The sequence below is a fragment of the Pinus tabuliformis genome, chromosome 1_2, assembly GCF_031772625.1.
Source record: "Pinus tabuliformis cultivar Carrire ecotype Pingquan chromosome 1_2, CPIR1, whole genome shotgun sequence".
Taxonomy (NCBI): Eukaryota; Viridiplantae; Streptophyta; class Pinopsida; order Pinales; family Pinaceae; genus Pinus; species Pinus tabuliformis.
Genome location: NC_142298.1, coordinates 954421862 through 954448496, shown reverse-complemented (window position 1 = coordinate 954448496; position 26635 = coordinate 954421862). Strand labels below are relative to the sequence as shown.

Genomic DNA, 26635 nt, shown 5'->3' with positions numbered 1-26635 from the left:
AGTAAGTTTGATAAATTTCTAAGAAAATTTAGAATGCACTGGTTAAGGCCCTATGTCATTAAGGAAATTATTGATGGAGGAGAGGTACACCTGGTCAAATTAAATGGAAAACCCTTCCCAAGAAAGGTGAATGGAAGTCACTTGAAGCCATACACCGACAGTTCGGCCATGTGACTAAATGAAGGTAGCATAGTCTTAGCGCTCCAGGTAGATGAAAGGAGGTGCAGGACTATAAGCTACACTGCCCAGGTTGGGGAGCTGTGTGATTAGAGGATGGTGTGGAGCAAGGAAGTGTCACAGGGTCCGCAATAGCGCAGAGGGAACTGCTCTACCTAGGGAAAAATCGTTCAGGTTTGCTAAAAGGTGATCGTTAAAGTCACTATTCATGATTTGATAGCAGAAGTGAGGCCAAATGGAGTGGGTGGCCGATATTTAAGATGAAATTTATGGCTCAGATCCTTGAAAATCTACCACCAATCCAACATTAATGAACCGAATTTGGGGGGAATGGTCGGATTTGAATTCAAAATGCCCTATAAATTACAAGTGGTTGTCTAGTGAAAAACACTTGGCATTTTGAGTATTGAGTTGTTGAGCTCTCAGACACCCATGAACTGAGAACTCTTCACGGCTTTCAAAGAGACTCCCACATTTGCAAACTTGCCAGAGACGTTGCGAGCACTGTTAGAAAGCGTTATTTCAGCACACGCGGAAATTATAAATATTAAACAAGTAGTAGAGCAGCCGACATAAGAAATGGAGATAGAGGCAGAAGTAGTTGTAGAGGTCCATAAATCACCGAGGACGCTGAGACCAAAGCCGATCCCAACCAAGGAAACCGTGAAGGACAAGAAGGGCAAGCAACCTCCTATATCAGTGCATGCATTGCCAAGGAGAAACCCACCAAAGCGCACCACACAGGAGAAAGGAAAGGCCATAAACTTAGAACCAGAGGAGGAATATATCGAAGACATCCCAATGGACGATGAGGATGTGGGAGCTAAAGTGGAGGAGGTTGAAGCCTAGGGTGCGGACCCTATTACTCAGTTGTCGAAGTATGTCCCTCCATGCAAGCCTAAGACCAAGATACCAAAGTACATCGATGAGAGCAAGGCTCCCCTGCAAACCCCTCTGCTGTCGGACGAAATTGTTTTTGATGGTCCGTGCTTAACATGAGTGTTGATGGTGAAACTTGAAGGCTGGGACTTAGCGAACCATGAGAAGTTCCTACACCTAGCGACCGAGCAGCTGATGTGCCGCATCATTAATATGAATACGGGAATGACCGCATTGGAGCCGTGGAGGTGGCTCAAGGGAGTAAAAAAGGTAGGGTTTCTCAACCTACTCTAGGTGCCGCACTACAACCGCACCTCGGTGATAGTGTTGGTCATCAAGCATCTGTTGTGCTTGGTGCATGATGGGTATCTATGGCTAGAGGAGCTGATACCCATCAGAGATAGGTTGATTCATCGAATAATGTGACTACCATATACAGGAGAGAATTCAGCCATGATCTTTGGCGGAAAAGGTGGTGAGCAGGCTCTCGCAGAATCAATGAATGAAAAACTTAAACTATGAAGAAGCCATGTCGATACGCTATATCCAGCATTTATGACCCCGATGTGAAGGTAGCCACACATATTTTAGCAGGGAAAGTGATAAGCGTCGTGCCAATGAGGTGTCAGCGCCTGTCATCACGCTCACAACACATTGCGCTGAAGGAGTCTATTTCAACTGGTTGGACTACCTTCATAGAGAGTTCCTCGCGAACTACCGTGAAGAACAATAGCTCAACAAGACGTTCCACTATGCGTGGCTCTTGCTGTCAATTATGTTGGTAGCATGGGAGCTACCAAAGGGCAGTAGTTCCCTTCGGTCGCACCAGACCTCCATGAAGCAGTGAAGTATGCTTTGTTGTGGGCGACCAAGGACGTGCAGAGAGTCAGGGACAACAAGATCTTTTGGATCTTGATGATGTATGCCAACCTGCAGGGCTATGTCAAATTCAAATACGATTTCCATCGAGTATCTATCAAGGCACGGAAGGACCCTGAGCAAAAATGGTACGAATTTTCGTATCTGGCCACAGATGACGCCATTGATGTGGTGCTTGATCAATGGCCAGCAGAGTGGCGCACTACGAAAGAATTGGCGGTGGGTGGGAGCAAGTCCACTACGCAAAATAAGGAGGAGGCCAAGCTTAAGATGGTACAGCTGGTCAAGAAGAGGAAAAAGGAGGCCCCTAATACAGCCCAAGCAGAGCATGAGGCCACACAACAGACAAGGAAGCAGACAGGTGGGATAGAGCGGGGCTCTGACAAAGGTGCAAGGTCACCTTCACCTAAGACAGAGGAAGAAATAGAACATCATGGTGCAGACCCTCAAGAGACGTCTACCTGCATCAAATGCCTAAGAGAGCTGGAGAAGGGGGGGTCCAGGAATAAATCAAAGGCGACCAAGACCTCATTGGACCCCATCACATTAACAGAGGGTGATTTACATAACATCGATGACACAGTCAGGGATTTCAACTTGGAGGCCTTGTAATAATTCAAAAAGTAGCAGAAGATCATCCTGGGGTTATCCAGATAGGATTGCAGGAATTTCAAACCCGCGCATCGTAAGCTGGCACGGTGTCTACCAGCTTGGCTATCGGCACTTCAGAGGTTGCCGATATGTTGCGCACAAAGGCTTCTAGTGTGATAGTGCTATCGAATGGAGCACTGACCACAAAGAATGAGGCTAATAGGCCCACTGTCAGCACCCTAAAGGGAGTTGGGTTGAACCTGGTAGCACTCCCGCATGAAGCACTCCACCTCTTGTAGGATGGAGTAATTGCAAAACTGAGGGCCCGAGAGCATTGCACCCTCTAGGTAATCAACGAACAATGGATCAACAATAAACAGATGGCCCTACAGAGAAATGTTGTCATCGTCGCTAAGACCGAGGCAACCAATCATAGCAAGAGGATTATGCAGGTCATTGAGGAGGCATGTCGAATGGTCCCAGAGTTGGCCATTCCAGAGGAGGAGCCAGTCGAGGTACACATCCGCAAGTTGGCCACAGGGGTGTGCGACACTCAGACTGAGATGGCGCGGGTTTAGTTGGAGTTGAACCTACAAATTACAGAGTTACAACTGAGGGCCCAACCTTCAACTCTACTAGAAGTGAAGGAACAATGGGCGACCACTGTCACAGAAGCAGCAATGGTGGTGGATAGTGTAGTATCAGACTGCACACAATTGTTTGAAAAATCATTTGAGGTCCTAACAAGTTTGCAGGAGGACCCAATATACAGAGGCTAGAGACTGAAGCGTGTGTTTCCAGGAAAACTAGTGCCTTTTCGATCTGCTACTCCCACTAAGGTTGGTAGCTATCTTAGAAACAAACAATCAAAGCAATTTGTGATTTCCTTAATGTATGATAGATAAGAGAGAAGCAAAGAGGACCAACCTAGATCTTCCACTTGATTCCTTGCTTGATTTCTCTCTCCCTTGATAGAGGTTGCAACTCCTCTCCTACTTGTCCCGTTTTAGAGAATACCTGTAGAGACAAAGTAACAAAATGCCATCAAGGCATCTCAATCTATAATATCATAAACAATGCAGAATCAGAAATACATTGATCATACAATTGCATTTACAAATAACAAGATTCACAAATACACGATTGTATGGAGGAAAACTCAAAGAACTTTATTAATAGTAGAAATAGAAGAGAGGATTACAACCCAGCTGTCTGATCCAGCATCATCCTCCCAGCATCAAAGCCCTCTTCACCTCATGAAAAGCAAGATCACCCAACAATACAATGTTCCTTCTCAAAGAGAAACCAACAACACTTCCTTACAAATTACAAAATTCCAGCCTCTAGATCTCTCAGATGAGGGATCCATTTATAGATGTCTTCCAAGGGTGTGAGTCAGCTCTGGGTTTTTTATTAGTGTCATTCCACTGATAGTTCTTGGTTCCACTTGGAGATTTCATTGATCTCTTACTCATCCCTGGGCAAATTTAGAGAGGCAAGTGTCATAAGAGAAGTTTCTAGAAGATTCCATGAGCATCCACCTAGAAAATTGTCTCAACCGTTTGTCCATTCTCGCTCATCACACCCTACAGAAGGCCTCTTCAGTATGCATCACACCTGGCTAGTGTAGCAGCCAGTATGCATCACACCTTGACCAAGGAGCAGTTAGTATGGTCCAGTTTTGGTCAGTTCTGAGTGGTCTTTCAAGTGGAACTTATGGGAAATGATGTAATTAGTTGACCATGATCCTTTAAGGTATGAAACAACACTTTTAGGGGTTAAAGAACCCTTGGTTTATCAACATATGTGATTGGGGTTGAAATGCCCAAATATTTCTATAACAGTTGCCCCCTAAAGCATGAGGTCATAAATCTTTTGATGTCGGGTGAAATACTTTATCATGAGGATCTGAGGTATTCGAACTAGAAGGTGACCTACATAAGATACAATACAATACATCATCATCATATTATCTTCATGATCTAGCTGAGGTGGGCATTCCCATGCTCAGCTTTATAAATTCATTTTCATGCACATAGAACAGATAATCATCTGTTGTTGCAGACTGATGATTCTTTATATGTAGAGTCATCATCCCTTAGCGTGGATGATCATCTGTGCAACTTCTGTGTACATTTGACGTCTTTATTTTCCTAAGTATACCGCAGCCCGGTTGGATGAAACTAGATCCGGGGTCTTCAAACTCGATCAATCTTCGCCTGATGTACAAGTCGATCCATGTGAAAAGATGTTCTAAATTCAAACATGGAAATACATCGCCTAATTACCAGCCAATGATGTAAGTTGTTAATAGGCGTAAGAGGAATCATCGATAATGATAATGGCCCTCAAGGTACTATAGTACAATTCACGTGGTTTGAATATATGAGTCGATGTCAAACACCACGCAAAATCTTTTGGTTGAAGGCCATTGATGTAAACCTGTTGTTGGAAGTGAGAAACTTGCCATTGAGACATGCAAGCTTCAAAGTACTGAAAGGGTTGTTTCTAAGTCAACTTCTTGGATAATAAGCCGATGTCGACAAGAAGTGACTCATTGTAGCAGGGCCTTAATGTATCCCACATCTACGACATGAAATGGAGCAAATGATTTTCTGGAGTTGAAAACGATTTGATGATACAAGGTTCAGGAATGGCAATCATGAAAAATGGAGAGTGAAGGTATTGCAGTGGATGAGGCATTAGCTGGGCGGTAAATTCTCTGAATGACTTCTCTTGAACATATCGACGACACTGAGATGGATTGGTAGTGTTAACCCCAAAAGATGGATGGTGTGTAGGACCAATGGTGATATGACCGGTGAATGGAATAACCCAACCCGACTCAATCATGGTGATGGAGTGAAAGTGTCATGTTCAAGAGCGACCTGCTACCAATGAAGTTCTTCAAGTTTTCTTCCCTTTTTCCCCAGTCATTCCTGACCAGTACCTCTTTATTTTTGTCAAGCTTGAGGAGGATAATATATACTTGTTCTATAGTTTGCCCTTCGGGCAAACCTGTCGCTATGTTTTAGCGAGCCTAGCGACAATGAAACTCGTTCTTGTCTAGGTGGACAAGTTTGTCATTATTGTTTGAAAGAGTTTAACGACAAATATAACTTGATCTTTTTCATGTTTAAAGAGTTTGAAAAGGGATGAAAAGAAAACTCCAACAGTCCTTTTTCATAGCATAATCCCTTAAGTCTGAAAAAAGTATAAAATAATACAAAAGGGATGACTTTTCAATCGTTTTAGCGAGCCGAAAAAGACAAGCCCTCGATCATTTTGTGGGATGATCCCTTAGGTCCAAAAATATTAAAATGTAGAGGAGGGATGGCTCTTCCCCTTACTTTAACGAGCTGGAAGGGCCAGTAGTTCGACAATATTTTCATATTTAACGAGTCTAAAAAGAGCTTAAAAGAGACTCGTTTTTTAGGAACAAGTGATGTTTTCAGGTAGCAACTGGTTCCAGGTAAGTTTGGAACTTCTCAAAACATGACAGTGTGAAGAGGGTGGCTAATAGAATCATTCATTGCAATTGTTCCTCAAAAAGGTAAACAATCAAGTGGAAGCATATGATCAGCCAAAAGAATGGAGGTGATGGTAGAACACAACTAAGGCTCAAAAGGCTAATAGCATGGAAATCACAGAGGTCGTTTACTGAAGGTGGGTTTATTTTTAATGACCTTGAACCTTACGGAAACATTGCTCATTAGCGGGTTTATTTTTTAACGAGCTTGAACCTTGCGGAAACATTGCTCATCCCAGTCGTTTAAAAGATGTCTCTCACTGGTAGGTTCATTTTTTAGCGAGCTTGCACCATGCGAAACTTTGCTCATTTTCCTTTTTATGTAAGCTAGAAACAACCAAACTATAGAGCTAACTACACTAAAAGCTAAGGAACTACTGAGGTTAGGTAGGATAGTTTTGTCTTTTGTCTAGACAAAACACTTCCTTTGCTTCATCCACGCACTGCAGACAAAGGTGAATGGTGGTTAGACCAATCACCTAACCTAAGAAGTTGAAACTAAAAAGCTAAAAAGATAAGAAAGGAAATTGGTCGTTTTTCACTTTCATACAAAGGTTTGCATGCCCCCAGGTATTGAGAAAAGGAGAGTCTCCCAGTTACCATATGGAAGTCCCTGCGGTTAGGCAGGATTGTTTCTATCAGTGGTTAGACAAAAACCACTTCCTTGGCTTTGTCCATCGAAATAGACAAAGGTGAATGGTGTGAGCTTCCAATCACATAACCTATCGGGAAACCTATTTTTCAGCTGGGTTCGCCTGCCGAAGCAGACCAGGGTGCATGCCCCCTAAGCTTCGTTACATTCACTGGACTACTCGCCGCAATTTGGTGGATGGAATGAAGGTTGAAGAGACACTCTCAATGAAAAGAGACCATTTAGGGATGATGTTTGATTTGTAGTTGTGTTTGAACCGGGAAATGAAAGTTGGTCAATAAGCTATATCATTTTTCCTTCACGCAGGAAACATATCACTCGAAAGAGTGTGGAAACAATAGCTTCCATGCTATATATATAGTCACGTCCAAGAAGAATATTGTAATCTAATGGTTCTTGGACTACCATCACGTTCAAATGAACGATTTTCCTTTTGAAAGTTATAGGCAACTTCGGAAGGATCCCTAACGGTCCACTGGTTCCTTTATCAAAGCCTGATAAATTTTGAGTAACAGGCATAAGTGATGGTGAACCAAGCGCTTTCCAAGCAGTTGAGGAAAGGATACTCACTTAAGCCCCTTCATCTATGATAGTGCCAGACACGATCATTTTGTAAACTTGTACTATGATTTAGAATGGTACATTAGATGGAAGGCGGGATCTTGCTAGTTGATTCCAATCGAAGGAAACAACTAGACTGCTCAAAGGGGGTACCGAATAAATGGCTGGATGAACCCCTTGAATTGGGGGACTTTCCTCCTGTTGTAAAGGAATGGGTGGATTGCCCCCAAGTTCATCAGACTCTATATTAACAAAAAGAATTTGAATGACATCGTTTTCATTCTCTTTGGAAATAGTATCATCTGAAGGCGGACCTTCTGAAGGCAATACTAGGTTGACTGCCATCTCAACCTGTTGACTTTGGTCCGGTATGGACTCAAAAGGTTCACTCTCAATGATAGGCGTTTCGACTGACGATTGAGTTACGTTAGTCGGGTTTTCAACTAGCAATGGACTTGGTAAGAGTTTCTTGTATCTAGGTGGAAGTCGTTGCGGTGCAGCAGGATAGTTATCCAGGACACTTTTTGCTTCGTCCAGAAAAGGACAATGGTGAAGAGCATGATCACCTTCACATAGCCTACATGGAAATATGACTTTTCCTTTCTGTCCATTGATTTCACTAGTTGATGGTGTGTTGTCAACATGATGACCAGAGGTTGATGACACCTGACGGTGCGAACGGGAAGACCATTCTCTCAAGATATGAGGGAGGAATCGACATTCTCGATGAAGGTGGTCTCCCTTGCAAATTATGCATGGAGATCTGTGTTTGGAAAGTTTGGTGTGCGGATTTTCACCAGATGTTGCATGGTTGTTGTTTCTGGGAAAGCTAGTGTCTACTCAGATCTGCTAGTCCCACTAAGATGAGTAGCTATCTTAGAAACAAACAATTTAAAGTAACTTGTGATTTCCTTTATGAGAGATAGATGAGAGAGAAGTAGAGAGCACCAACCTTAGTCTTTCGCTTGGCTCCTTTCTTGTTTACTCTCTCCTTTGATAGAGCTTTTGCCACTCCTTTCTCACTTGTCCCACTTCAAAGAACACCTGTAGAGTCAAAGTAGCAAAATACCATGAAAGCATAGAGATCTATAACCATAAACAATGTAGAATCAAATGTACAATAACCATACAAATGCATACACAAATACAAGATTCAGAAATATACAAGTATATGGAGGAAAACTCAAATAGCTTTATTGATAGAAGTAGTAGAAGAGAGGATTACAACGCAGCTGTCTGATCTAGTGTCATCCTCCCAGCTTGAAAGCTCTCTTCACCTCATGAAAAGCTAGATCACCCAACAATACAATGCTTCACAGAGAAACCAACAGCTCTTCCTTACAAAATACAAAATTCTAGCCGTTGGATCTCTAGGATGAGGGATCCATATATAGATATTTGCAGGGGGTGAGTCAGCTTCTGGGATTTTGATTAGTGTCATATCACTGATAGTTCTTAGTTCCACTTGGCGATTTCATGATCTCTTACTCATCCCTGGGCGAATTCAGAGAGGCAAGTATCATATGAGCAGTTTCTAGAAGATTCTTTGAGTTTCACTACAACAAAACCAGTGATTTGCACCAGATTTAACCTCAGATTTTAGTGCATTTTTTTTTGTAATTGTGATGAGCAACCTAGCGCTAAATCTGGCTCTATTGTACAATTTTTAAAGCATCCTTTTTTGCACCTAATTTTTCATCATTTTTCACGCTAAATTTTGCATCATTTTCTACACCAAACTATGCATCATTTTTTGCGTCAAATTTTGAACCAAGTTTTGCATCTTATTTTATGATAGGTTTTGCTTTTAGTTTTGTGTCATCTTTTGCATCTATTTTTCATCGTCTTTTGCTTCCTATTTTGTGTCATTCTTTGATTCCATTTTTGTGCCATCATTTGCATCAAGTTTACATCGTATTTTGCATCCAATTTAACGTCTTTTTCTGCATCCATTTTGTGTTAGTTTTTGCATATATTCTTACGCTAGGTTTTGCATCTAGTCTTACACTAGTTTTTGCTTCTAATTTTGTACCTATTTTTGCATCAGCTTTTGTGCCTATCTTTGCACCATGTGTTGAATTTGATTTAGCACTAAATTTTGCATCCATTTTTGTGCCTATTTTTGCATTTTTTTTTGGACCATTTTTTATGTCCACTTTTATGTTTGATTTGTCTCCATTTTTCCCATCCCATTTTGCACCATATTTTGCATCATTTGTTGCATCCAATTTTGCATCATTTTTAACACCATTTCTTGCATCCAATGTTACATCATTTTGAGCATCCAAATTAGCATTTATATTTGCATCTTATGTTTAGTCATATGTTGTGTCCACCTTTGCATCTTATTTTGTGTCTAATGGTACGTTCAATTTAGAGCCATTTTTTACGTCTACTTTTGTATTTGTTTTTGCACCAAGTTTTGAATCATTTTTTGCATTCAATTTTGAGCTATTTTTATGTCCATTTTTGCACCATTTTTTGTGTCTACTTATGTGTCCAATGTTGCACCATTATTTATGCCCACTTTTTCATCCAATTTTGTATTTTTTTAGTGTCTAGTTTTACATCGTTTTCACCATCCAAATTTGCATATTTTTCTGTCTCTTTTTGTGTCCACATTTGCATATAATTTTGTGTCTAAGTTTGAGCCTAAATTTGCATTTGATTATGCATCATTTTTTACATCCAATATGGCATCCTTGGTTTCACCTTTTTTCAGCCCCATTTTGCATCTTGTTTTATGTATTTTCTTACATCTTTTTTTTTTCTTTTTTTTGCGCCCAAGTTTGCATCCCAAATTTACACCATTATTTTCATCATCATTTGGCATCTTAATTTATAACATATTTTTCTTCTTTTTAGCACTCAACTTTGCATCTTATTTTACATCTAGTTGTCTGTCTTTTTTTGCATCTAATTTGGTGTCCATTTATGTGTCCTTGTTTTTGCCCAATTTGATATCCTTTTGTATGCCATGTTTTGTTCCCTTCTTTGTGTCAACTATTGCACAATTTTTCACTTCTAGTTTAAAACACTTTGTATGTCATTGTTTGCATTTTGTATTAATTCCTAGTTTAACATCCAATTTTACTTTCAATTTTGCATCCATGGTTACATCCGCATTTGACTTCTTATGTAGAGTATATTTTTCTTTACATATATGACCCCCTTTATAGATTCATTTTACTAATTTCAATTGCATAGTGAAATATATCATAGTTTCTAAATATCATTAAAGAAGATATCACAATTCAAAATCATTTGTAAAGAAATTTAAGGGAAATTGACAACATCCATCTAAAAAAATAACAATGTCATCATACACAAAGATTCATTGACAATTTTCAACACATATGTATAAAATAGCAACATAATACTAATAAGATCAGTGTTATTTTTAATCAAAACAACTAAAATTTAAATATGATTAACAGATCAAAATATTTCATTAATATCATTATTCTACGATAAATTAACAACATACATCCAAAGATGGTAATATCACCATACATTATTATTCTCTATCAAAATAATGATGATACTATCCAATATATAAATCAAATAAAAATATAATAATGATAATATCATCATCATTTTAATTAAATCAAACTCATTGTATGATTACCAAATCAAAATGTTTCATTGATATAGGGTAAATTCACAACACCCATCTAAACATAACAATGTCATTCTACACAATAATTTCTTCATCAAAAACAATTCATGTGCATGCCTAGCTACCACCACCAAGATCATCCTCATGATCATCTTTACCATCCTCATTAGTCTCATCCACATCATCACCAACAGCACAACTATCTTCATCATCTCCTCCTTCACCACCATCATCCTCATCCTCATCATCTCCTGATATATGTTGAGCATAGTTTGGATCATCATCGTGATCATCGTCTTGGCAATCATTACCTATAGCATTCTGGCAAAAGAAATCAATATTAAATGTTAGTATTAATTACATAACACAATGCATGTTTTTGTTATACAATGCTAACCATAAAATGAGGTAAGATATAATATCTAATAGTACTAAAAAATAAAATGAAAATACGGTTCAAAATTATATTGGAAATCCAACTAAGAATACATACCATAGAGTCCATCCAAACAATAAATTCAACCCATCTCTTTTGTTACAGCACCTCCTTTTCCAAATGATTTGGAGGTCTTCCATATTTTAGTTCCTGTCAATTAGTAAATAGGGAGAAATTAGATAACAATGACTTTCTTCTAGTACAAATTTTATTTTAAAAATATCACATGTTTAATATACTTACAAAGGTTGTTATCAGTGCTTTTAAACCTTTCTGCCACTACGATGAGTGACTTTTGTCTTGGTTAACCTCGCCTTAGATGCCTTGTCCTTAAACATAAACCAATTCAATTTATTTTCCTAACTGTTAATCACTTTAGTAGTTTATTCCTACAATAACAATGAATTAATCACATTGCAATCTTCACAAAATTAAACATTGTGGAAGATAAACTGGAAATTGAGAATATACTAGCATACACAATTGTAACATCGTTATTTTTGGACAAAAGTCCCCAGAAAAATTCAACTTGGGAAAATCGGTGTAGTAGCGTAAGGTTTTTATTATTAAGCAACGGTGAGAAATTCCGAGTACAACTCGATGTTGAAATTTGCTAATCCTACAAAGAAAAATGTTGGTAAAAATATTGTGAGGAAATTTTCCTCATCCCCACAAGCAATCTTGGCTCAATCAAGCCAATCGAACTAGCTCTCCAATGCCTCTACACAAGCCCTACACCAACTCTGCGCATGCTTGAAACTCGTTGGCCTGGAACTGCCTCTGATTACTTTTTGACTGACTGTCACTGGTCTGGAAGCCTTTGGCTTAGCAATTTGGAATTTCTTTCGGCCACTATCACTTGCAATGACCCTTCCTCTAGCTAAATCAAATTTCCCTCTAGAGACGCATGCGCAGCACCAGCGTCATCCTCTCTGTGGCTATCTTTGCCTCTCTGCAAGCTACTCTCAAGATCTAGAAAGTTTCCTCCGAACTCACTGTCTTTACCTCTCTCTGTCCCTGCTTCCCTTCTTTGGCTCACACTCTTCCAGCGAAAAATTGTTGCTCTCTAGAAAGTCAAACTGCGCAAGGAAATCAATCTCAAGTGTATTCCTCCATCTACCCATCAACTTCTTCCTATAATCTCTAGTTGGGACTCAAACGACCAAGATTAAAACTTAATCAATGACTAAGATTATTTCCTAGTCGATCAATGTGAGTTTCTAGATAAATCTCACCTTCCTCAATTAATTACTGTTAATTAATCATTTTCCCTAAGACTTAGGAAAAATTTAATTACTGATTAATTAACTTAATTAAGGCACTTCTAGGTGGATTTTCCTAAAACTTTTTCTGGGTAATGGAGTCTTAGTGTTTCTTAGCCTCTCTGACAACTGCAAATACTAGAACACCATCCGATGCTACAAAAACTAACATTACCCACCAAAGTGGGTGGCCCTATAGGAGAAAAAAATTATCCCAATCTTCACATCCATCTGACCAACCATGCAGCCACTAAGAACCACCACTAGCTGACAATCTGCCATTGTATCCCCACCACCTGCATCTGTCATATACATTCTCACCCATCCAACAAAAGCACATGAATGAAGATTGGCTTCCAATCAAAGGCTAATTTATTCATTTTGCAATTTGGTGCTTATTCTTGTTTGTATTTGGGCATTTTATATGTATTATGGGATGACCTGGAAGAAAGAGGGGATTTGACTGTGATCTTGTTCCCTCACCTTAAATGGGAGGGTTAATCTTCGATCTTAATCCAATGGGGCCTCCCCTAATGGCCCAATGGGTATAGGAGGGGTTGATTGAGATAGCATTGTTCCATTTATCCCTATTACATACTTTCCACTTTTCATCTTACATTACAAGCCCATGTTCCACCTCCATTCTTCAGGTTCCATTGACCCCTAGTTTTCTAGGATTTGACACCCATACATCTACATACCTAGGTTGGGCTCGAAACTTTGCCCTAAGAGGTTGATACAACTAAAAGAAAAAGAAAGAGCATATCATGGCCACAAAATAAAATAAAAAGAACATCAAAATGCCAACCCTCAAATGATAATTCTGGGAACTGCAAAGTGATATTGATGGAGATTTGAGGGAAAACCCTCAAATAATGATTTTTAAAGGCTTTTACACCACACTTGACACTCAAAAGCCTCAACGCATGCCACATGGAGCTCATTTATTGGATGACATCAACCTTTTGAGGCCTCGCTGCTCACACATGTGGGCTTTCATTTGATTTATTGTCTAAGCTAGATGGGTTGACTTGTAACCCAATGCATCATTATGACATGTGGGCTTTCATTTGATTTATTGTCTAAGCTAGATGGGTTGACTTGTGACCCAATGCATCATTATGATTTTACTTATCTTTTAGTGGCTTTTAGATTAAAAATTATACTTGTCCTCCTGATGTAAATAAAGGAAAGGATTTTTTCATTTGTCATCATCATCACTTGTGAATTTAGCGTCTCTACTTGAGAATTTGAGCCTCTTTTCCTATTGGAAGATGTGATCTATGGAGAATACTTTGTATTGGAGCTATATTCTTCTCTTTGGAGAAGTTGCCTTGGATCAATGATTGGATTGTACAGGCATGTTGTCTTGCAAGTGCTCTTTTATTGAGAAAAATTGATTTCATGTATAATATATAGAATAAACCGATGATCTATATTAAATATTGTGCCTTAATTTTGTTGAATATCAACTTTGTGGATGCTAAGTCATATTATTGCATGCATTACTCATTGTATGATATGTGAATGGAAAGCCCCTTGGTGATCTTACATTAGCTCTCCCAAGTGAATTTTGGTCCCGCACAAAGAAAATACTTAGGGTTATGATGTTAGGGCATCAAAATATCCTTACTCCTTTGAAAGTTTTAGCCAACCTAAAGCATCCATACACTCCATCAACACTAGGACTAGGCATCGCCCATCCTTATTTGGTGATAAAGTCAATTTTCATCCATAAAGTGTACTTTCTCTCTCTTACCTATCTTAGTCCTCTGAATGGCCAAGCGACCAACTAGGGCTTTTAGTGACAAGGAGAGGGAATTTGGGTCATGGAAAGTCTAAACATCAAGGGTTGAGTGGTTGCCACAAAATCATTCCCCTTGGTTGGCATTCATTCTATTTTTATGAATAATCTCCTTGCCCTAGATATTTTTCCTAGCGTAAACCCTAGTTTAGTTATAGCTTCAACGTGGGGGCCTCTTAAGGGTTTCGTGTGTCTTAACCTTGTTGGAATATGTTGTAGGAAGCCCTTTCTTAGCATCTTGACCTTTAGTCATCCCAACTCTGAACCTAAAAAAAATCAAACCCTAGGTCTTATGTTGCCCTAATTTGGCCTTTTCAAGGAAAACGAACGTCTTCCTCTTGATGCCTTATGCCTAAATTGTGCCTTTCCCTTGGAGGCCTCTTTGTCACCTTACACCTCCAGGATTAGAACACCTATTAGGTGACTTATTATATATAGGGACTCCTCCCATTGGTGAAAATCCATAATGAGCAAGGAGTTTTGGTTGTGGTGACAATGGGCCGCCACACCATTGTTGTCACTTAGTCTAGTGCCTTCCTTGTAGGGTACCCCTCTCCAAGGCCTGCTAGATTTTGCAGCAACACAAAAAAAGGAGGTTAAAAGACAAAAGAGGCTGCAAAGGCAAACACCACTACCTGCCATTGTCATTGGCCTGGCACAGTCTCCAAAACTTTTAGGAATAGTTGTACAAGGATAATAATAAAGGTTTTGATGCCTATGAAGAGGGATTGAGTGCATGAATTATAATAGAGGTGATAAGCAGTATACTCCATGGAGGAAGAGAATGCTCAGACACACAACAAATCGATAGTATTAGTAATTATATGCATATCAATAACATCAACATATTTCTCCCTGTAATACCACCTATGAATGTTCCTACTGAGAGCTAGATGCTTGAATGTGCATTGAGAGGCCAAGAGGGGGAATATCAGTGATCAATATGTGTGCATGAGGATATGATATGTGTATTAGAGAAAAGAAAGAAATATTTCTGAGTGAAACTGTGTTTATATTTGTGTGAAAGCAAGCCTCTTCATTGGTCAGAACAAAGCAAGCCTCTTCATTGGTCAGAACAGCTAGGGATAGGTTGTGTAAATAATGTCTGTTCATATGATAGAGGTTCTACATGTATGTGTACGCCTTGGTTATGTACTAACAAACCATTTCAGGTCTGTTGCCGAGGACATGGTATAAGGTCCCAGCAATGAAGAATGTTGCACTGGACACCAAGGACTCTTACACAAACTTTGTCTACAGGTAAGAATAAATTATGCTGCAAGAAATAGTGCGCCATTGGTGCCCAAAGAGGACATGAAGATACCTATGAGCATGTGATCTGGGCATGCAAGCACACAGAAGAAAAGATAAAACCAAACTCACTTCTTTTGAAATTCAATATTTTTCATAACACGTACTCAATCAGACAAAACATAGGACTTAGACCATATGAATAAATGTGGACAATAACAAAAAAAGGATTTAAAATAAAAAAAGGCAGCAATTTTGTAATAAAAATATCCAATCCAGACATGCATGCCTGTTCTCTTTGAAAATATAAAAAAGAAAGCAATTCCGTACTCAAAACATCCAATCTGGACATGCATGTCTATTCTCCTTTGAAAATAATAGATCTACCTGCAAGCAAAAATAATGATCCCTTGAAAGCAGAGGATGAAAATTATAATAATAATCTAATTTTAAGGTGTATGAGACCCCCTTGTTTGTGGGACAAGTGACCCACCTCTGTGCAGTGATTTGACTGCTAAAGTCTACTGAGGTGTACATACTCTAACCCCCTGTGGTTTGACTTTGAACCTGTGACCTCTTACAAGGAAGCACATGTTATCAACTATTAGGCCCGCTCAAGATGTACAAAACATAGTTTTCTCTGATGTCAGAAATGAAATTGACAAATTTTGCTTCATTTAGGGTCATGTTTCTGCTGCAACTGATGGTCAGAGAGTTGCTCTTATTTATGGATAATTTTCTACCATATTCATTGGCATGCTTCTTCAGAATGAGACAGACTATATAGAACTTCCCAGACTATAGTTATTGTGTTCCATCATCAAGTATTTCAATAGAACATACAAATTACTTACCTAGGTCCAGGTCTTCTTTACAAATATCAACAAATTTTTTGTCTTTGTGTGTCTGAAGATTTTGAATAGCGACCTCATCAATTGGGTCTACGAGATAGAGGACTTGTAAAGCAACACAGTACAGTGCAGTTGTCACTTTCTATGTACTATCAAGTTACATGAAATATATAATTCATTTATGTGGAAAAGTAAAATCATATCTCAATATCCTTCTGCAAATTTTTTTCCAAAAATGGTGAACTCCTGGCACTTTTAATGCTATCTGAAGCAATATAAAAAATATCATTTTGTTTTTCAGTCATGTTTTCATATAATCATCCAAGCTAATCATCTTCTCATCATGCATGGATGAGAAGAACCGTAAAAGAGGAGCAATCTGTTTATGATTATTTGAGTCTTCGATACAGCCCAATTTGATATACTTTCCAAAGTTCTCCCAGAATTTCTTGTAATCCTGCATTAATAATCCAAAATAATGTAAATTCCTTTTACAAAAGCTTCAAAACACATTCACTCAATCAACATCAAAGAATATGACAGAAGACAATGCAATAATACTTCAATTTCATTAAGCTAACAAGAATCAATCAACATTACTGTCACAAAACATGATTTCCATTTCTGAGAAGAAAGTTCAGGAACATAAAGATGTAAGGAGTCTATAAACAACTCAAATTATGGCACAGATATTAATGGGATTCTACTAATCTATGAAACATAACTCCATTCAAATAGATAGTGTTTAATGAGCACCTCACATTGAATTTAAGGTGGAAAGTAGGATAGCATAACAATATTTTTGGACCATGACACGGTTAATAACTTTCCTCTAAATTTACACGTTGTGGACTTACATCTTTATTCTCACTTTTCACAATACCCTGATTCATATCAAATGTCTTCCGTACAAGATGCGTCTTCATTATACGAACCTGACATGCACATTCAAGGATTTAGTCACAACTAAACTCAATAAGTAGACAAATGTTCAACCAAAATGCCATTGCATCAAACATTTACTACTGCTAAAGACACGAAAGAAAATAATCACAATATCTTGTAGTTAGACTCGTTGAAACTTAAAATGGCATATGACTTGATGTAACAGCAATATAAAATCCCTACCTAGCTCCAGAACAAAACATTTACCATCTACAACTAAATCAAACATAAAGACACAATCCATATTTTTCTTCTTTAAGCCCACGAAATACTTGGAAACCAAAATATTTCCAACATAGAAGCTCATATTAATGCTTGCATATCAATAATATTCAAAAAGGTACCAACTGATCTACATATTAAATCTTATAATTTAACCTCATACAATGGCATATTTGAAAAGGAAGGTGTGAATGAGGAACTTACAATGTGGCTTTCTTGAAGTATCTCCCTGGAGACATTAAGAGGAAGATCATTTGAATCGACAACACCTTTAACAAAGCTCAGATAGCGTGGAAACTACATACATGTAGAACATATTTTGTTCAACATAAGCAAGTCCAGACTCCAGATACCCTCAAATGAGACTAAAATTTTTGGAGGAAACATTCCAGGAGTGAAGTAGTTGCAAAAAAGACAATCAATACAACTTACCAATTCACCATCAAAGTCATTAGAAATAAAAACACGCTTGACATATAGACGAATGTTCTTAGTCTTTGGATGCATTATATCCTCAGTGTTGAGGGGAGCCATACCAGGGATGTAAAGGACACTTCTGAACTCTACTTCACCCTGCATTTAGATAGTATGGGGCAATTTGTTGTAATAATATTTCATACACCGATTACGTGAACCAAAAGAAGGAATTTTCCTACTTAAAGATCTCTGTACATCTATCCAAAAGGCCATACCTTGGTTGTGAAGTGAGTGTATGTCAAAGGATCTAGAAACTCATTGAATGCCTTCTTGTAAAACTCATCGTAATCTTCTGATGTAACCTCTTTGGGATTACGCATCTAGAACATGAAAGTTAGAAATACATAAGGCTAAGCCCCAGAGGAACAACTAGAGATTGACATGGGCCATGCTTAATCTATATATAAAGGATTCAGGCATGCAATATTAAAATGAAATAAAACAAAATTTTGAGTTCACAATTAGCCAGAAAATATATGAAATGGTTGTTGAGAATAAGATAACACCCAATGCATCCATAGGGTTTTGGATAGATGGTGATCAGGTGCAATGTTAAGGCACTCCTAGATGTTAAGTCACTGGTTCAATTACCTGCCTTATTAGGGTGTTATTCTTGGACATGACCATGATGTAGCCTCACCATTGCTAAACTTCCAAAAAAAACAAAAAGATAAAACCCAATGCAGCCTAAAACATCCTTTGGCAAATTGGCACAATAACATACAGATGGCTTACCCAGATAGGATTTGTTTCATTTGCCAATTCCCAGTCCCAATACTTTTCTGTCACAGTCTTAGTTTTCTTTTCCTCCCCTTCTTTTACTTCAGCACTGTCATCCTCAACCTTCAAAAGATCCCAGCTTCTTTCAGAAGATAAATCATGCTTACAGCTAGCTTTGACACACTATTAAACTTTGTTTCACATATGATTGACGAGCAAGGGAATTAGTTCTTATCTTTTATAGACAGGCAGAAAGGAGCACGTCAAAACCTATCCCGCTCACCTCCTTCGTTTGGGACTTTTCCTGCCATGTGTACATTGGGAAAGAGACAAACTGTGAATAATTCTTAACCAAGTTACGAACCCTTTCCAGATCAGCATAGTCAAACTTGTCATCAGGCTGCATGGAAGGACAACAAATGGAATATAAACATATGGTAGCATAAAAGAAATTTAACAATTCCATGCAAAAGAAATGCCCTCTACCTTTGGGTAAAGGGTGATTTTAGTCCCTCTAACAATGAGATTTTCTGGATCTGTCTCCTCCCGTATTATATAGGAGCTAGTATCAGCTTTTCCTTCCCACACATACTGCTTATTAAACTTTGGGCTTTTGTTGAGACGGTGACCTGCGACACATTGAGGATCATTATTATGCGCAGCAACCAAAAGAAACTCCAGCATTTCCAAACAATATTTTTTGGTAATGATGACATCATTTCTTCAGAAGATCTTTGTAGCTCGTCTTTAACCAAAAGGAATAATTAAGCATAGCAAAGACTTATCAGCCATTAATCACTGAAAACTTAACCAAGAAATATAAAAAGATACCTTATCAGCAACAAGAAAAGCAGAATAGAAGCCTACACCAAATTGACCAATCAAATTGTTGTCAAGGCTAGACTTATTTTCCTACAAACAAGACGTACATTTTTGTAAAACAAGAATGTAGAGCATAAACTACTATCTCGAAGCTGGACTGGACCAACTGATTTAGTAGCAAAAATGTTAAAATAGTCCAACCTTCAAAGCCTCTAAAAACTTCTTCGTTCCACTCTGAGCTATAGTCCCAAGACAGTAAATTGATTCTTCTTTGGTCATACCGATGCCAGTATTCCTGTATACCACACAAAGAGATAACTCTTGTAAGTCATCAGTTACAAGAACACGATAATTTTATTTGAAAAGTGCAGCATATAGAACTTACAATATGGTGATGGTCCCATTCTCCTTATCTGGTTTTATGTGGATCTCCAATTCACCACCATCTCCAAGTACACTCGAATCGGTAACACTTAAAAACCACAGTTTATCTAGAGCATCACTTGAATTACTGTTGCACAAAAATCAAATGATCATTCTTTTGTATTAGACATATTTTATTGATAATCTATGTAGAAACTACATGGGAGAATTCCATTCTTAATAAAACTTTAAACTAGTATTTCTGATAGGTCGATATATGTCCATTTAACAAGAAACCAAATAAAAAACCCTCACATCCAACAATGACCAAAAAGGCAATGCACACAATTATATGAGATGTAATAGAACATATCAAACTTTAAATCTGGAAAACAAAAGAGAAATTTGCTTACTACTACACTAGCTTTTCCAATTTAAGTAACTCTTGAATTTATGCAACCTAAATTTCAGTTGTATATGTAGAAGATAAGAGTTTTTAATTTTGTTTTAGACAATTAGTGTTATATCTATCAATAATTCCTCTATTTCAGAAGATCAACTATGTATTTTACAGCCCAGTAATCATTCAGTTATACGTCTCCTATGTTCATATTTTTTCACTTAGATTTCAGACACAAAATCAAGGTCAACTAAGATCTTAGTCTGAGTCTCCTGGTTGTGTGCAGATCATTGAGATCAATAAGATTGTAAGTGTGTTACAATGAATGTCACAAGAAACAATGGTTGCACTTGTAGAACACTATACCATTAACAAAGTTTATATCAAAAATTCTCCAGAAACTCGAGATAAAAGTTCTCATAAAGAGTTTTGTGAGTGTTAGATGGTTAAAACATCAAACCCATAGAACACATGCCAGAATAAATTTCTGGAAATGAGGTTCTTGCTATGATCTCCTTGCAACCATCCTTATCTTTTCTTGGATAAAGTTTTGGATCCTCTACCCTTAGTTCAGTTAAGAACCCTAAAGAACCAACCGGTAACTATGTCTAATGGGAGGAAAAAGGTTCCAAGCTATTTTCTAATGTTAAAGGATATAATAACTGCCTCAGATAATCACAAATTTCTTCTGCTAGAAGTGGCTAGCTAACAGAATGTCTGCAATTCCTCTGCCCTAGGATAAAATAATGCTAACCTAGCAATAGAAAGTTATGGCTTATAATAATCCATTCATTAACAATACTGAAAAATAACTCTATGCACAGAAAGTTTAGGGGATTCCATCATTTTTTCACATAATGTGTATAAACAGCGCAGGCAATGTCAAAGTTAGTGAGGGTAAGTTCATATGGATCAACTAACCTCTGTGCTACGTCTTTCTAAGCCACGCAGATTTGTCCCACTATCTCCCCGGCCCATGCACTTTACTTCTCTCCTGCCACCAATAGCTTCAATCTACGGATGATCTGGTATTGCTGGCCATTTTTCGTTCCCACAACATCTTTTTATGTTTCTGGTTATCGTCCCAAGTCCCCTCCTTCCACATTTTTTCATATTCCAAATCGGGGTTTTCCCATAGCAAATGATCTATGGTCAGCATATTGAAGATGGGAGCGAGATCCATAGGTTCCAGCGCTAGCCCTTTTTCATTCCCACCGTGTCTTTTTCTAGTTATCCTCCCAATTCCCCTCCTTCCGCCTTTTTTCCTATTCAAAATCAGGGTGTTTTTTGGAGCGAATTGGGGTTTTCTGGTGCGAATGATCTATGATCAGCATATCGAACATGGGAGTGAGATCCGCAGGTTCCAACGCTGGCCCTTTTTCGTTTCCACAGCGTCTTTTTCGAGTTATCCTCCCAATTCCCCTCCTTCCGCCTTTTTTCCTATTTGATATCAGGGTTTTCTGGAGTGAATGGAGCGAATCGGGGTTTTCTAGAGTGAATGATCTATGGTCAGCGATTGAACATGGGAATGAGGGCCATAGGTTCAGTTACGGCCAGCCAAAAAAAAATAACTTATTTAATGGCCATGTATATTTATTTCTTGAAATTACAATAATCCCTACTAAATATATATATATGTATATGCATATTCATCATCTCTAATTAACAACTACACATTAACCACGTTCATGTACTCCTATATGGATAAACATGCTTATTATCTTTCATGAGTTTCATTAAATATTTAACATATTATTCATCATCTCCAATTAACAAATATACATTAATCAAGTTCATGCACTCTTATATCGATAACATGCTTATTATTTTTCATGATTTTCATTAAAGATTTAACATATTATTCATCAACTTTGGATTGGGCGAGGATGAATTCTAGTATATTACCAAGTGTATTTTTTTTTTCCAATTGTAGTTTTTACTTTCATGATTAATTTAGTTGTAGTTTTTACTTCCACGATTAATTTAGTCTAAGTTTTCTAGGTAGTCATTAATGATCTATTCAGTGCTATGTGGGGGTTTTACTTTTCAACAAATATGAAGTATCTATGTTGCATTGGGATCTAGTGACCTTGTTGAAAAACCCTAGAAAACATCTTTGAAACCATCTACTAACACTAGTTGAACTTGAGATTTCCCAAAAACTGAAAGGAACGACTAAGGGTTGCTTTGCCAATCCACTCATAACCTAATCCACTTTGGTGATGAAGGGAAACCAAATATAAGATATCAAACACCTTCCCTCATGCATAGTGTGCATAGAGGCTCAACCCCTGTAAAGGTTTGAACATGTGTTGTTTACATTGTAGTGCCCATAGTTGCACCATTTATACTTTACTCTTGTCTTTTTGGGAGGAATAGATCACTTAGGCATCATTTTAGGATTTATTGATTTATGCAATAATTATTTTAGTCATTATTGACTGAGGTTGGAAATGCCATTGTGGTTTTTTCCAATAAGAAAAAATATCATTTGTGTATTAATATTAATGCAAAGGTGTAATTTAGATCATCTGACATATATTAAATATGCTTCACATGTATGACATGGTAGTATAATATGTTCAACATCTAATGTTCAGTAAATATCAAAATCTCCATAGGATTCAAACAATTTCATGAGACTCTAGTACCACTATGTTCCTCATGTACATTCAAACTAGATAAGCAACTTGATATCCACGTTAAAAACTAGTATCCAAAATTCAATAGATATGACCCTAATAATCAGAAGTGCAGATCTGCATGAAAAGTTAAGACTTCAACTAGGGTTCAATCATTATCATAAGGGTGTCACAACAATGGTGGAGAATTTCATAACTGAAAATGCAAATAGCTAACATGAAAATTAGAATGGTTAAAATAATGGAATAAGAAATAAGACTATAACAATTCCATAGATGAATTTAATGAAAATTGTTATCATTGTTGTGTATCACAGGTGCTAGGAGAGGCCATCGAAACAAATGAATTTATTTCCAATGAAGACACACAACATGATTTAGGGCATTAGGTACTTAAATATTACATTAATTTATAAAATATAATAAAATGAAATTTAGTTTCCGATCCTTGTTTTCCTAAACCTAGTAATTTATATAGTTTATTATTCAAACTTGAAAAAAAATAATGCATGTTGTTGATTAGTTTAGGTGGAAAATTTGTTTGCAACAAATACAAAGTTGAACCCTTTTATTGTAAAACAACCAAAATATGTACACAAGGGTGGACCCCATACTGTTAAAGCACATCGCATGAGAAAGTGGGTGAAAGAAGATATGACAATTGAGTTTGCAAATACAATAGAAATTGGTGGAAATGAACAAGAGGTTAGTCATGATGATAATACATGGAATGAATACTTTGATACAATTGTTATACTTTGTGGGTGTTATAAATAAGTTCAGCTATAAATTAATGGATAATATAAGTACATTATATAGTCTAATCTCTAACCTTAGAAAAAAGAATGCATGTATCAATTATTTTAGGTTGGCAATGGAATCAAAACAAATGAGGAGTTTAATCATTTTGATAGACCAATACAAATACCTGCATATGGATGTGGCCTACGTCTTACAATTAAATCAAGGAAAAAGAAATGGATGGAAGAGGATATGACAATGGAGTTTGTAAATGCAATAGAAAATCAACACAATGAACAAGAGGTTGGTCATGATGATACTACATGCATGGATGAATAGTTTGAGACAATTTTTGTTTTTGGATGTTCCTAAGGTAGAATCTAAAAATATGAAATTGATGTGGCTTGTTTTCAAAATAATGTGTTCAAAAATAATATTTTTAATTTATTGGATATATGTATAATATTGTTTTGTTGAGTAATTTATTGCGTATATCTTTGAAATGGATCCATGTTTTATACAATAATTGCTATCTAACATTAAATAATGGTTGCATTTAATTATAGGTTAGATAATAGTTACTATGGTTACTTTCATCTATTAGTTGAAAATGGTTAGAAATGATATGAAGTTATGACCACGACAAAATTAAAATAATTTATGTGTGTATAAATTGTCACATATTGTGCATATAGACAAATATAACTTAACGCACAAATATAACTTGTTAAGTTGAATTTATGGAATTAATTAACACAAATATATTAAACTACACTACAATAAAAATTTAAATTATTAAGGATATTTGGATGGGTAATGAAGGTGAATTCAAATTGTCTAATGAGTTTATTCATATTTGTGATCAATAATAATTTTCCCACATGTAGGTAATATTTTCCCCATATAGGGAATCCCTGATGGCATAGGGTCTCTATCATTGTATTGTTGTCGTCGTTATCATCATTTAATCATCATCCTCATTGCCATTGTCATCGTCATCATATTCACCATCACCACCACTATCATAGGTCATTTTTTGATGAGGGTTATCATCATATCTTCCTTGGTTTCTAAAATATATATATATATATATATATATATATATATGACGACGATGATGATGATGAGAAAAAAAATCATTGGTCATAAAAGGTTACCATACATAGACTATCTTTAAAGGTAGATCAAATTATTTATTTGCACACTTCCAAAACATGTGGTTTCTATTCCAAGGTAGATCTTGAACACATTGATGAAGGCAACTTTGTCTTGGATGTATCATCCAAGCATTCTATATATTTACAAGTTCACCTCTCATTTTCATTGTTTTTTAAAATGTTAAAGATTTTCCCACATGATATACTGAATAGTTAATGAACAATACAAATAGTTTCCACGGTTGATATTATTCTACTTATATGCTCTTTGTAACTGAACAAAATTATTAATTTTGTCTTGAGAAATAGACTTGTAGCACAAATAAAATGGTTGGGAATCATTTAATGGCTATATCAATTCACAACTACTAACAATTGTTTTTTCTTTCTCCTTAAGTTTTGCAACCCAATTTGACTTAAACATGCTTAACATTGAAAAAACCATTTGTCAATACTTAAGGTTTTACAAAATTCCTATAAACAACTATCTCTACTTGGTAATCTAAAAAATATTAACAAATTCACAATCTCATATATTGGTCAAAAGAGACCATCGTCAAAGTGAATCAAATACCAAGAATGATCTATGTCTACTAAAACCTATAATCACATTGTTTCCCTAATAGAAACTAAAAACTTCTATACCCAGTTGTTGAACTTTTGCAACCAATTATAAACCTTCAACAAGAAGTTTTTTTCTAATGAGGATTATTGCCATATCCTCCTTGGTTTTATGAGGAAAAAGAAATAAAATTTCATTCCTTATCAAAGGTAAACCAAATTAATTATTTGCATACTTCCAAAACCTAGGGTTTCGTATCCAAAGTAGATCCTAAGCACATCAATGAAACCAACTTTGTTTTTATGTATCATCCAAACATTATGGACAATTATAGACTCACCTCTAATCCATTGTTTCTAAAAATGTTGAATATTTTCGTACATGATATCCTAAACAGTTGAATAATACAAATTGTTTCCATCGCTATTCTTCCATTTATATGTTTTTTGCAATTTATTTGAAAGAGCAAATGTGTCCCAACAATTAGACTTGTAGTACAAAGAACATGGTTAATACATATGATTCAGCCAAAAACTAGTTACTACCAAAATTCAACCAAAAACATATTAATGCATAAAAATAGAATTAAAAACAAAAAAACAAAAACAAAAATTTCCCAAATTAAAAACAAATAAATTATCAAAAAAAAATTTACCAAAATTTAATGATTTTTTTAGTGCTAATACTAACATCACCATTACAACAAGATATTTTTCTAGTGCTAATACTACCATTACAACAAGATATAAGAGGGATATAATGAAAAAAGTTTAATAATAATATGTATGTAGAAGATGGTCTTCAAACTGGTGAATTCATGATAATCAATGGGACTACAGTCAAAATAATTGTATGTTATTTACTTTTTTACATAGATTGTCAAAATAATTGCATAAATCAATTTTTTTAACCAAAATTTAACAAAAACTTTGCTGGTGCTAACATTAGAACCACCATTACAACAAGATATCTTTCTAGTGTTGACAACACCATTATAGTAAGATACCTCAAGAGAGACAGAAAATGTAAAAAGTATGATAGTAATACGTATCCAGAAGATGGTATTGAAACTAGTAATTGTTCACGAATCCAT

At 36.7% G+C, this 26635-nt stretch overlaps 1 long non-coding RNA gene and 1 pseudogene across 3 annotated transcripts in view; both read right to left on the bottom strand.

Annotated features, from left to right (window-relative positions):
- Positions 1-10853: 10853 nt before the first annotated feature.
- LOC149209128 (uncharacterized) lies at positions 10854-16363 on the bottom strand. 2 transcript variants are annotated; one of them, XR_016252832.1, is made up of 3 exons: positions 11567-16363; positions 11381-11473; positions 10854-11208 (listed from the first exon to the last, which is right to left on the bottom strand). It is a non-coding gene; the product is annotated as an uncharacterized LOC149209128 (long non-coding RNA). The 2 variants fall into 2 exon arrangements; XR_016252831.1 differs by having other exon boundaries at positions 11381-16363.
- Positions 16364-16538: 175 nt separating this feature from the next.
- The window catches only part of LOC149209127 (heat shock protein 90-5, chloroplastic-like), a 53003-nt pseudogene continuing 42906 nt past the window's right edge, over positions 16539-26635 (bottom strand). Inside the window, exons 2-13 of the transcript XR_016253080.1 lie at positions 21362-21378; positions 20063-20188; positions 19879-19972; positions 19685-19767; positions 19342-19492; positions 19139-19255; positions 18871-18978; positions 18351-18455; positions 18091-18231; positions 17863-17955; positions 17349-17426; positions 16539-16948 (exon numbers count right to left, since the gene is read on the bottom strand). The product of XR_016253080.1 is annotated as a heat shock protein 90-5, chloroplastic-like (transcript). The remainder of the gene's footprint in view (positions 16949-17348; positions 17427-17862; positions 17956-18090; positions 18232-18350; positions 18456-18870; positions 18979-19138; positions 19256-19341; positions 19493-19684; positions 19768-19878; positions 19973-20062; positions 20189-21361; positions 21379-26635) is intronic.